Source organism: Melanerpes formicivorus, unplaced genomic scaffold (assembly GCF_026170545.1).
Source record: "Melanerpes formicivorus ecotype bairdi unplaced genomic scaffold, bMelFor1.0.p_v2 SCAF_21, whole genome shotgun sequence".
In the NCBI taxonomy this organism is placed as follows: Eukaryota; Metazoa; Chordata; class Aves; order Piciformes; family Picidae; genus Melanerpes; species Melanerpes formicivorus.
Window position 1 is genome coordinate 12737002 of NW_027142373.1, and position 12063 is coordinate 12749064.

The 12063-nt window shown below is 46.7% G+C and overlaps 1 long non-coding RNA gene across 1 annotated transcript in view; it reads left to right on the forward strand.

The window, feature by feature from the left end:
- Nucleotides 1-2192: 2192 nt before the first annotated feature.
- The window catches only part of LOC137447766 (uncharacterized), a 57898-nt gene continuing 48027 nt past the window's right edge, over nt 2193-12063 (forward strand). The window contains exon 1 of the long non-coding RNA XR_010988916.1: nt 2193-2241. This is a non-coding gene — a long non-coding RNA (uncharacterized lncRNA). The remainder of the gene's footprint in view (nt 2242-12063) is intronic.

Below are 12063 nucleotides of genomic sequence, written 5' to 3' on the forward strand. Positions count from 1 at the left end.
TTGGCCAGGGAGGTGGTGAAAGCCTCATTCCTGGAGGTGTTTGCAGCCAGGCTGGATGTGGCTGTGAGCAACCTGCTGTAGTGTGAGGTGTCCCTGCCCATGGCAGGGGGGTTAGGACTGGATGATCCTTGAGGTCCCTTCCAACCTTGACAATTCTGTGATTCTGTGATTGACAAATGACACTGAGGAAAGGATTTTCAGAAATTAGACTGCATTTAGAATCATGGAATCAGAGAATCACAGAATCATAGAATGGTTTGGGTTGAAAGGGACCTCCACAGTCCATCCAGTCCAACCCCCCTGCAGTCAGCAGGGACATCTTCCATTAGATCAGGTTACCCAGAGCCCCTGGGGAGACAACTATTTCTGAATAAAAAAGATAATTACATTCCAGAGATCAATCAGCTGAGTGCTTGTGGAGGGTTTGTTCTTCCTGCTCGTGGTAGTTCGTCCACAAAACGTAGCCTACTCTTTCTTCCATAAAAGAAGATGTGGAACAAATCCACATTTTCTTGAGCAGCTTGGTGCACTCACTTCAGAAAACCAATCTTGGTATGATCTGTAACTTGCTAGACTGTTGTCAGCCAAGCAATCAGAGTTAGAAGAGCATTCTTGGGAAGATCAATATGGCCTGTGAAGCCCCAGTGTGTTTGTGGCATGATGTAGGAAGCGTAACCTCATTCTGTTCTTCCCAGGGTAAAAGGAGAGCTCCCAGGAATGTTGGCAGAAGCTAGGCAGAAATGCCAGAACACTAATCCTTCAGAGGAAATCTTCTCATTGCTACACTTCAACTAACATGTTGCTGTGAACAGGACCTGCAGATGGTAAGGACATACTTTCTTTATTAGATTTGATAAGAATTAGATCAGATTAAATTAATTGCAGGGAAGGCCTTCTATATCCCACATGGAACTTGTCTGCTAGATGTGGGCCTTAACATGCTGTGTTACCTTCTTAAGATGTGAATGTTCCTGATAAAGACTTGGTGTGCTGAGGTAGGGCAGGAGGAGACAGGCTTTTGAAGTGATTTCTTGAGATAACCATTACCAAAGTGAGTTGTGGAGTCATTCTGTAGGAGAAGGGCAGCTGGGGCCGGTGCTTTCTGTGCATATGTAAAGGACAGTGTCTGGTGCTGAATGTAAGCCTCCCCGCTAGCTTCTCCTACATGACAGCGGTGGTGATGTCCTTCCTCTTTCCTACTTCTGCTCTTGCATCTCCAATGCACTGTGCATTTGCAGTTCAGCACTCCTGCGTAAGAAAGAGAAGCAAATATTCCATGCCTCCACATAGGCAGTTTAGCAAATGGACCTTCATACACATGAGGTCTTCTCTGTCCAGCAACAACTCACTGTTCCACATGCAGACTAAAGCAACTTAATCCCTTGGAAATGTCCTGAAAGGTGCTGAAGAGAGTAGGAAGGTGGGTAAAAGTGCAACCTGTGCTTGATAACAGGCAGTACTGACTGTGCAGCCCAGGTGCACAATACACACACCACACAAGTATTCAGTCACATTTAGGTGCCCTTCAGAATACCATTTCCTTCACACATTTAAGCAGCTGAGTGACTCCAGTTACAGAACAGGTGAGTGAAGTAAAAGGGCTTAGAAGCCTTTAAGTCAAGTGCAGAAAGCAGAGGGACAACAGGTGGCGACAAGAGTCAGAGAAGGACAGAGAGGTGGATGGAAGGAAATTAGGGTTACTAGCATGATATTACTATTAGAAGGCAAATGACTCAGATAAAAGAGGTTAGGTGGCCTCTTCCTCAGCTGACTCTCCATCTGTCACAGAACTGGAGAGGTGTCATGATGCAGGCAGATTATGGTAGCTCTGATGTGTGTTTTTCAGGCACCCTAAAAGGAAAGTACAACTAAACTATGCTTTGTCTGAACTTTATGTGAATATTTCCTGTCCATTTTGAGCTGTAGATACCATTCCACTCAATCTCTGTTCTGCCCAGCCTGCAGGCATGACCTTGCATTCTGCATCCGTGTTCTCAACTCCCTGCGGCTCTCTCAGGGATTTCTCCAGGAAGCCATCCTCGTCCTTCTGGAGCAGGGTGACCTCTAGGGGCCGATGGGCAGAGCTGGCATGGAATGAGCACCTTAGTGTCCTGCCTGAAACCGCCTTCCACATCTGCAAACGCTGGGCGTTGCCTGTAAGTTCCCATGACCTGAGGTCTCTGTGCGTGTCGAGTCACATAGCCCCAGCAGTATTGTCCTGTCGTGCAAAGGACTGCCCCGGTAAGTAGAATGAGACACTTCAACAGACTTCCTTTCTCTCTTCCATGACAAAGACAGGACTGTTTTCAGCTAGTAGTTTATTCTGGAGGTTGAATAGACTTTGTATGGCATGAAGAGATGAAGTTTTTTTCTGCAGAACAGGAATATTTTCAGTTATTGTTATCGAATCAATGAAACAGTGCTTATTTCCTTAGGAGGCACATCACTGGTGTCCAAACTGTTACAGCTATAAGAGTCTTTGCAACCCATACAGTACATCAGCTGCATCTATTTTAAACTTCCTCTCAGAGATGCTCCTTTATGGATCAATGTCTTTTCTCAAGGTCACTAACCTTTACTTACCAGCTAGCAGACAGTCTGACTCTACAGTGTGTTTATACAAGCTGATTCTAATCCTCAAGGTATGACATCAAACTATAAATACATGAGAAATGAAATGTATTTTGACTCATATGAAAGAGTGAGAGGTATTTCCTCAGCACAAATAAGGAATATTTTCGGATTCACAAGAACTAAGCAGGTATTTAAGGCAATATATTTGTTACTTGACCTCTTCTGGACGTATGGAGCCTTGGTGGAACGGGCAGGTTGAGTTGTTGCTATTAAACACTGCCACCACTGTAAACATTCCTCATGTTAATCATCAGTGTAGTTTAATATTTTACAGTTTGAACAGTGAGGGTCTGGGTGTGCTTTGCTTGGCTTCACACCCACTTCAGGCAGGAGAATATTGTGCTTCTTGTCTTCTGAAGCAGCATAAAGGGCAACTATGGGAATGACTCATCTGCACTGCAGGTTGCAAAGGACTTTCGCTGTCACACTTCCTGGCTCAGGTGACTGGCAGGTCCTCATCTCTGGTCATCTAAAGATGAGTGAGGGCGACCCAGAGCCCTGTGCTTCATGTTGTGCCTGGCCTATGCAGGACCAGCAAGATCACAGCTGTCTAAAGAGGTGCTGCCATCACTCTCCTTAGGCTGCTCTAACCAGGAGCATGGTGGAGCTCTGAGGGCCACAGATTCCTCATGATGCCCTTTCAGTAGCCATCTGCTTCCAAGCACCTACATGGTGCTCTTTGTGGGCAGAAGGCCCAGTACAAATGAGACCCTGCCCACTGACCAGTGGCTGCTTCTGTCAGCTCAGGGACTTTTCTCCCAGCAGTGCTGGCCCTCATTCCCATTGTCAGCCCTTTGCTGGCCTGTTCCACCTGGCTTTGCTCTGGCCCCGTGGTGAACACCTGAGGCTGGCTGACCCCTCTGGCTGCACTCGAACCATCTGCTGTGGTTCAGTGATGAGATGTGGGGCAGGGAGTTTCAGCAGCTTTAGCCTCTGCTGGGTTGAAGGCAGCCCTGGGTGCTGCTGGGTGCTTGCCCAGCCGGGCACAGGAGAGGCCACCCTGGTGGCTCCATGCTGCCCCCCGCTGGCACTGGGAGCCTTGAGCAGTGACTCCGGTCGGTTGCTGCCTGGCTGAGCTCCTGTGACTGCCAGGAGCCTTCTGGAGCTCTCAGACCAAGAAAGATGATAGGACCTGTGCCCTCATTGCAAGAGCCCAAATGGGGAGGCAAAAGACAGCCACCATCCCAACCGATGTCTCTGTGTCCTGCAGCAGCATCCATCCTGTGGTCTACCCAGGGCTTGCTCTGTTTCCTCAATGTATCACCACCACCTGCAACCAATTGTCAGTGTGTGGCAACTGGGCACTGCCTCATGGCACCCACAGTCTCCTCAGTCCTTTTCTGCCTGGGGATGAGCAGTCAGGTTTGCAGCCTCTGCCAGCACTCAGCCTCAAAGGCTCGGCTTCCACACATGTGGCCGGATGCTTTCCTTCCCACCAACTCCTCACCACATAGCTTGGGCCTGGAGACTGGAGTTGCCTTCTTCAGGGGCTCCTGCCTTCTGTGTACCACCTCAGCCTGGGGTAATGAAACAAGCCATGGGAATCTGGCTGGGAGGAGAATATTGTGTGGGCATGTCACATGGCACAGCAGCTTTGCAGCGCTGAAGTTCATTTGCGTCCCGCCCAGTTTCCTCAGTGAAGAGAACAGGGAGGGCAAGAGGCAGCTGTCCAAACAGGTTTTTAAGAAGCTGTCTCTCCAAAGGCTCTTCACAAGTGCTGAGGAGAGCCAAGCACACAGCTCCCGGTAGTTCAGCCTTGGTTTGCTCTCCTGTGATGGCTGTGCAAGGGGATGTTCTTCATACCTCAGAATGGATTTGATTTTTCCACTAGGCACTTATAAAAATATTATTGATATTGGCTCATTAAGCAGCCTACTAAAAGGGGCATCCTAGACTTCTGGCCTCCATTTATAGACTAGAGAAATCCTGCTGAGATAGAACCACAATACATGCCAAGATTTTAGGTCAGTCTACAGAGTTCAGATTTGTATGGCTAGTTCCTAAGGTGGGAAAGGATCTGCCAAGTCATTTGACACAGTTTCAATAAACAGTGACAATTCTTGCAGCAGTACAGTTTGCCCTTTTCCTTCTACACAAGGTTATCTTATGAAGTCTTCCCCAAAAGCAAAGCTGCATTTGACAGAGGCCCAGACCACCTGCACCTCTTTCTGATAGGGAAGGTCCCTCACAATCTGCTAAGGATTTCACAGTAACTTATGCATTGTCTGTTGCTCTTGATTTTAGAGTGTCTCTAGAACCTGTTTTACTTACAAACTCACAGATCCTGATGGGGAGCATGAAAGGAGAAACTTCTTTACTGTGGCCAGTTTGGTACATACCCTATGCATGGATCTAAGTTACCTTTCTAAGCCTAATAATAAAAATCATCTCACTGATATAGAAAAGCCTCATTAATCATAGGATCACAGGATCAGAGCATGGCTTGGGTTGGAAGGGGCCTTAAAGGTCATCCAGTTCCAAATTCCCCTGCTGTGGACAGAGACATCTCCCACTAGACCAGGTAATTCCAAGACCTGGCCAGCCTGGCCTAGAACATTTCCAAGGGAGAGGTCATCTACAACTCTCTTGGCAACCTGTTCCAGTGTCTCTCCAACCACAGTGGAAAGAATTTCTTCCTAATGTCTCAGCTGAATCTACCTGCCCTCCTCCAGTTTGAAACTGTTACCCCTTGTCCTACCACTGACAGAGTCCCTCCTCAACTTTCCTGTATATCCTCTTTAGGTACTGGAAGGCTGCTATAAGGACTCCACAAGACCTTCTCTTCTCCAGGCTGAACATGTGTTAGGATCTAACTTTTTTTTTCTGCAATTAGAATATCATCCATAGAATTATGGATGAGGAAGTCACAATGAGTCTGTCTAAATGGGATCAAAGACCAAGCCACATATATTTGGCAAGGGTGGGAGAATTCTGCATGCCTTAAGGCTACCCATTGATATCGTTGGGTGGGGTCTGCCTTAATTGATGGTTCAGTAGGTGCAAATTTTTTTGAATCCTCCGGGTGTAAGTAAATTGTAAAGAAACAATCCTTCAAATCAATAATAATCAGGTCCCAATTTGGGGGGATCGCGAGTTGGGAGGCCAGGCTGTAAGGCACCCATCTCCTCCATGACTGAGTTGGTTGCTCTCAGATCATGTGGTAAACGCCATTTGCTAACATACGTGTGTCAAAAGGGGTTAACAAATGTGTTGAAAACAACTGATTGACTATAGCAGTTGTGTATCCTCACTTTAACCCATAGGTAGCTATGGCTTGTCTAGCTTTTTTTAACATTTTTCAGTCCAGAGATTGCCATATTCGTTGTTGACCTTCTAATACCACAGGAGATGCATGTACAGGAAAATCTACAGATTCTCCAGCTGTTACTGCATTTCTCACAATACCTTTCCACTGGCACAGCGGGACAGTTCCCCATCCCTCCCACCTCCCGATCCCTTACACTATCGTCCCATCGGAATTCAATTGTCACCTCCATTGCAGTGCTATGTGATAATGTCTGGGAGATGAGAGGCGGGGGGGGGGGTGTAGCGCAGCTGAAGCCGCTGGGGGGAGCGGGGGGGCTTTGCTGGTGTGGGCTGCTGCTGGGGGGGGCGACCACTGGTGGGGCTACTGCCAGGCTGCCACCAGGCCACCGCCATGGGGATGGCCGCTGGGGCCACCGCTACAGTTGGTGCTGCCGGTGTCAGTGGTGCGTCGGTCGGTGCCACCTTGGTCAGGGCCGTCGGGGCTTGTGGGGGCTGTCAGGGCTCGTGGGAGGGGTGCGGTCGTAAGAATGCTATAACTGTGAGCCTCCAAGCGCTCCAGTTTTTCTAAGAGGGGCTGTAAAGCAAAGTCGGCACTGTTTGATTTCTTAGCGTCAGTGTTTTTGCCTTCCGAATCTGAGCTGTCGCTGCCGATATTAGAGAAAGATGTTGATGAACGGGATTGAACATGCTGAACCACAGGTTTCGCTGCCTTTTTATTGCTTTCTCCCTGCTGGGTGTGAATGGCAGTGGTGGTGGCTTGTAAATGCGGTGTGGTCACTAAGATGGAGGGCATGGTGTCTTCTTGCAGTGAGTGTTTACGCTTTCCGACCTCCATTTTGATTTTGTGTACCTTATCAGTCCGATCAGGATTCGCTTCTACCGCTACTGATGCAGCAGCAGCAGATTTTTCTGTGCAAAAGGACAGTAATAAAAGAGCCACAATTCATGTAGAAGGAAGAATAGTGGGCAATTGAAATTGTGACGAGGATGCTGATGGAGCGGCAGATGATGTGTAGGGAGAGAGAAGTGGGGGCAGAGGGTGCGGAGCCTTCCAAATCTCCCTTTTTTGTCTGGGTTAGAACCAACGCCGCAGCAGCTGAATTGAGAGTAGACTGCTCTTCTTTTATCGATTGCAGTGTATGTGACGGTTCACTACATGGTGTTATAGTGAAAAACTTCTTTGTAAGTATTTAGCACCTCATCCCACATCTGGGCTCCAATTTTGTCCCATGCTTCGGAAGTGAAAGCTTTGGTTGCTGTGGGGATAAAATCATGATTCCGGGACCAAGCTAATAGCCCTTTTAAAATCCCAGAATCGTCAGTAATACCTCTTACGGAGAGGATAGTTTGAGGGTGTTTAGCACAGCCTCTTCTGTTTCACGGAGTGCTTCCCCATGCCTCTCCCCGGCCGCTTACCAGGCCCTGGTGATATTCGCTTCCTTTTCTGAGTGCGCGCTGCTTATTTTGTCAGCACCGGGGCAGTGCTGGTTCGACCGGCTTTCCATATCGCTCGGAACGTACTTCTTACGCTGAGTCGAGCAGCATCGTAGTCCGAGGATCCCATCACGAGTTTGGGTGACAGATATCGATGACAGAGACTGAAGGCAATACAGATGACCAATATGATCGCGTATTGTCCCTTTATTGTTCCAGTATTGTAGGACTATAGTGCAAGCATAATGAGTATAGCACAGTAAAGTAAAGCAAAGAAGATGAAGGAAAAGTGAGTATCAAAGGAACTTCTACAACTTATATAAACTCAGAGAGCATCGTTGGCATAGCTTCATTGTTTTCCAGGAGTGACCACACATCGCGCTATTATAGATTATTGGTCCAACTACTAACGACAGGCGAGGTTGTTGATGCAGGCGCGTGTCCTGTTATTCCAAGATAACTTTCTGTGTTTATAGCTACGAGTGTCCTGCTTCAGTTACATGCTGCAGGCACAGCACTGTTTTGCTACACTGCTAGCCACTTCTGCACTTATGCTGAGCATGGCCTACCACCATGTCAGGCTCTAGGCCTACACTGCTAGATTGCTCACACTGCTTGTCACTGGCGTTGCCACAATTCACTTAGCCTAACCCCACAGGGGAGGTGCTCCAGCCCCCTGACCATCTTCATGGACTTCTTCTGGTACTACTTGAGCACGTCCCAGCCTTATGTTCAGGTCCAGAGAGCTGGACACAGCACTGCAGGCAAGGTCTCACAAGAGTGGATAATTTCCCTCAGCCTGCTGGCCACACTTCTTCTGATGTAGTCTAGGATGCTCTTGACTTTCTGGGCTGCAAGTGTACATTGCCACCTCATATTCAGTTTTTCATCCACCAACATGCCTAAGTCCTCCACAGGGCTGCTCCAAATCCACTCATAATAAAAACTGTTTACCTTTTTGCACAAAATCCTTCCTTGTAGCAGCCCTTTTCTGTGTGGTATTATTCTCACTCTCCCACCACTACTTTCACTAGTTACCAATTGATGTTTCAAAGGTGCAGTTTCCCCTGCTTCTGTTATCATGAAAAATAATTTATTATGCAGGGACATGATGATCTCAGAGGTCTTTTACAAGCAAAACTGTTCTATGATTGTGGTGGGTTGAAAATTCTTCTCCCCCCACCCCCCTCACCCCCCACCATTAAGTTTTGCGAGACTATATCAGTTGGAAGCAAATGAAAGCTGTATTCACAAGCAGAGCTACAATCTACAATGAAATGCAATGAATATGTACAAAATATACAGTAGTTACAATATTTGCAGGTATTTACAATTGATAAACAGCACAAGGAAACCCCTGGCCAAAGACCAGGGGAACTGCAACAGCTTCTTGTGGCAATGCCAGCGACGAGCAGTGTGAGCAATCTGGCAGTGCAGGCCTAGAGCCTGACATGGTGGTAGGCCATTAATGCAGAATCAGCTAGCAGTGTAGCAAAACAGTGCTGTGCCTGCAGCATGTAACTAAAACAAGACACTGGTAGCTATAAACATGGACAGTTATCTTGGGACAACAGGACATGCACCTGCATCAACAACCTCGTTGTGTCATTAGTAGTTGGACCAATAACCTGTAATAGTGCAATGTGTGGTCACTCATAGGGAACCAATGGAGCTATGCCAACGGAGCACTCCAAGCTTATATAAGTTGTAGCAGTTGCCTTGCTATGCACTTCTTCTTCTGCCTTTCCTGTCTCCTGTTTCTTCTACACTTTACAGTGCTATACTTGCACTACAGGCCTGCTCCATAGGCCTGCAACTCAGGCCTGCACCATAGGCCTGCAACACTGGAAAAATAAAGGAACAATACTCGATCACATTGGTCAGCCGTATTGATTCCTATCTCCATCGTCCTACAGCTTCTCCCTTCTCAGTACCCCATGTACACAAAAGGGACAAGAGAAAATAGCAGAGAAGTTGTTATTAATACCAGTCTCAACAAAGCAGTGCAGCCAAGGTCAGTAAAGCCAGGACAAGCATCAACCAGAGACAAAGAAGCAAAAAGAGATTGTTTTGTGCAACTAGTTTAAGTCTGTTATCCTCTCAGGGGGATTGCTTAGAACTATCATTATTTTCCTTTTTACACCCATAGTGATTTCTTTACATTTTACCACTTTCTGTTCTAGATCTGTGAAAACTTTTAAAGATATAGCCTAAAAGTACCACAATGATCCTATGATTCTGTGAAATCCAAGGCTTGCCAGGCCTTTACTGCTCACAAACATAACCTAACCCAGGGTCAGTAAAAGCTGTTAAGACTGTTTCACAATTATTATAATAACCTAAAACCAGTTCAGGCCTGCACTGTCAGCTCAACACAAATCCTCCAGCTTTTTGCTATTAATGGCTAAAACCCCCCATATTTACTGCTCTATGCTAATGGAGATTGTAAGAAACTGAAGGATTTTAGTATAGACAGAAAAGGGTCATTCAGAGAGAGAAGTGAAAGAAGAACTGATGGCAAATACAGTGGCAGAAAACAGAGTCAGGGGAGCATGAGTGCAGAGAATAAAATGAAGTGCAGCTGCAGTGCACTGGGGAACCACAGGAAGCCATGGGAGGGAAGAGAGGGGCTGACATCAAAGCCAGCTCTGTTAGACGGATTTATGAAGCATTTTGTGAATAAACTCTGATCAATTCCAAGAAGACTCATTCCCATCACTCTTTCAGACAGAAATTACATAGAACTTCGGGGTTTCTGCTTTCTCATCCTCACTGCTGACAGCAAGACAACCACAAAGCTACTAATGTCTTGGTTAGTTTGCACAATGGAGACAGGTAATTAAAGACTCCTTTTATGGCACAGAGACACAAAGATGCTGAAGGGAATGGAACATCTTCCTTATGAGGAGAGCCTGAGGGAGCTGGGGCTCTGTAGCTGGGAGAGGAGGAGACTGAGAGGTGACCTCATTCATGTTTATAAAGATGTGAAGGGTGAGTTCCCAGGGGCTGGAGCCAGGCTCTGCTGGGGGATGCCCAAAGCCAGCACAAGGGGCAATGGTGGAAGTTGAGGTATAAAAAGTTAATGGAAACATGAGGAAGATTTTTTTTTTCACTGTGAGGGTGACAGAACCCTGGAGCAGGCTTCCCAGGGGGATGTGGAGTCTCCCTCTCTGGAGGTATTCAAAACCCACCTGGATGTGTTCCTGTGTGACCTGACATAGGTGATCCTGTTCTGGCAGGGGGCTTGGACAAGATGATCATTTGAAGTCCTTTCAAATCCCTAAGATTCTGTGATACTTCCGGCTTAGAATCACAGATACCTTATGGAGAACCCAGGTATCTTTGTGGTTTTCAGTATCTTGCCTTCAGGCAGCTTCAATTCACGCATTCTTACTTCAATTCACACCTTCTGCCCTCTGTACTCTCCTGTTTCCTTTCTCCACACTGGGCTGATTTTGTAGTTCTGCTCAGTTCTCTCCCTTCCTATCTTAAGTCTCTGGGTTTCTTCAACTGATCCTTTTATGGAAGCTTCCCCATGCATCTGATGATCTTTATTGCCTTTGTATTCATTGTATTTTCAGTCTGTCTCCTCTGATTTTCTATTTTGCTGCTCCTGTTGACAAACCAGTGGGTACTGTCACATGGTTAAGCAGAACATGTGGCTCCTGATGGACAATTGTCATCTCAGAGTTCACCTTTGTAGATGTAGTTTCCCACAGGCATAGTTCTGTGTTTTCAACTGTATAGAATTTTGTTTGCTATGTAACAGCACAGTTTGCATAGTGTCATGAAAGCCTTCCACACTTATTAGGTATCAGTCCTTGTCCTCACCGTCTGGAAGAGCATTATCTCATGAGCAAACATTCCTCTTCTGAAGCTCTTCAGCTTGATTTATTCATAGATTGAACGGCACAGATCCCAGCATACCTAACTTTTTTCTTTTGTACTTTGACAATTATTTATCTGAGTGAGAAGCTTCCTTCTCATCTCATGGCTTCAGGATGTCTGTTTAAGCCTTTGTTGGAATACCTTGCTGAAAGGCTTTTGAAATCCAGTCAATTTTTTCAGCTCCATCTCCTTGCCCACAGGCTCACCTACCCCTTCTAAGGTTTCTGTGTATGTTCCCATACAAGGCTGACTTCAATTTAATAGAATATTGCCTTTGAAGGACACAAACAACTTCTCCTCAGTTGCCCATCCCAATTCTATCGCTGGCTTAGTCCAGTGCTCACTGGCACTTCAGACTGTGACAGTGAGATGCATTTGAGCTCTGCTCCAACAGGCAGTGCTTGAGACTGAACATGGTGGCAGACTGGACTGGGAATGCCAGATGCTAATGACCACCACTGCCCTACACCTCCACTGATGACCTATTGCAGCTAACCTTTCCCTGCTCACTCTCTGCCCTGACCTTTTTTGCCTTTGGCTTTGGAGAGAAGCTCCAGGTTGAGGCCATGAGACACAAGACCACTAAGGGAAGCACCACTTTGAACCATATTGTGCTTTCTCAAGAGGCAAGAGAGATTACCCCAGGCAGGATAGTGTTTCAGAGGGTAATGTGCCAGAGCCTCAGCTTGTGTGGACAATGCTCTGTTTTATAGCAGTTAAAGGAATTAGCACAGAACTGTCTCCAGCATTCTCCAGTTTTAGTTCAAGGCCCGGTGATGCTCTTCATGGTCCTGCTGTCTAATTAAATGCAGGAAGCAAACCTGGTGGGGCATAAAGACT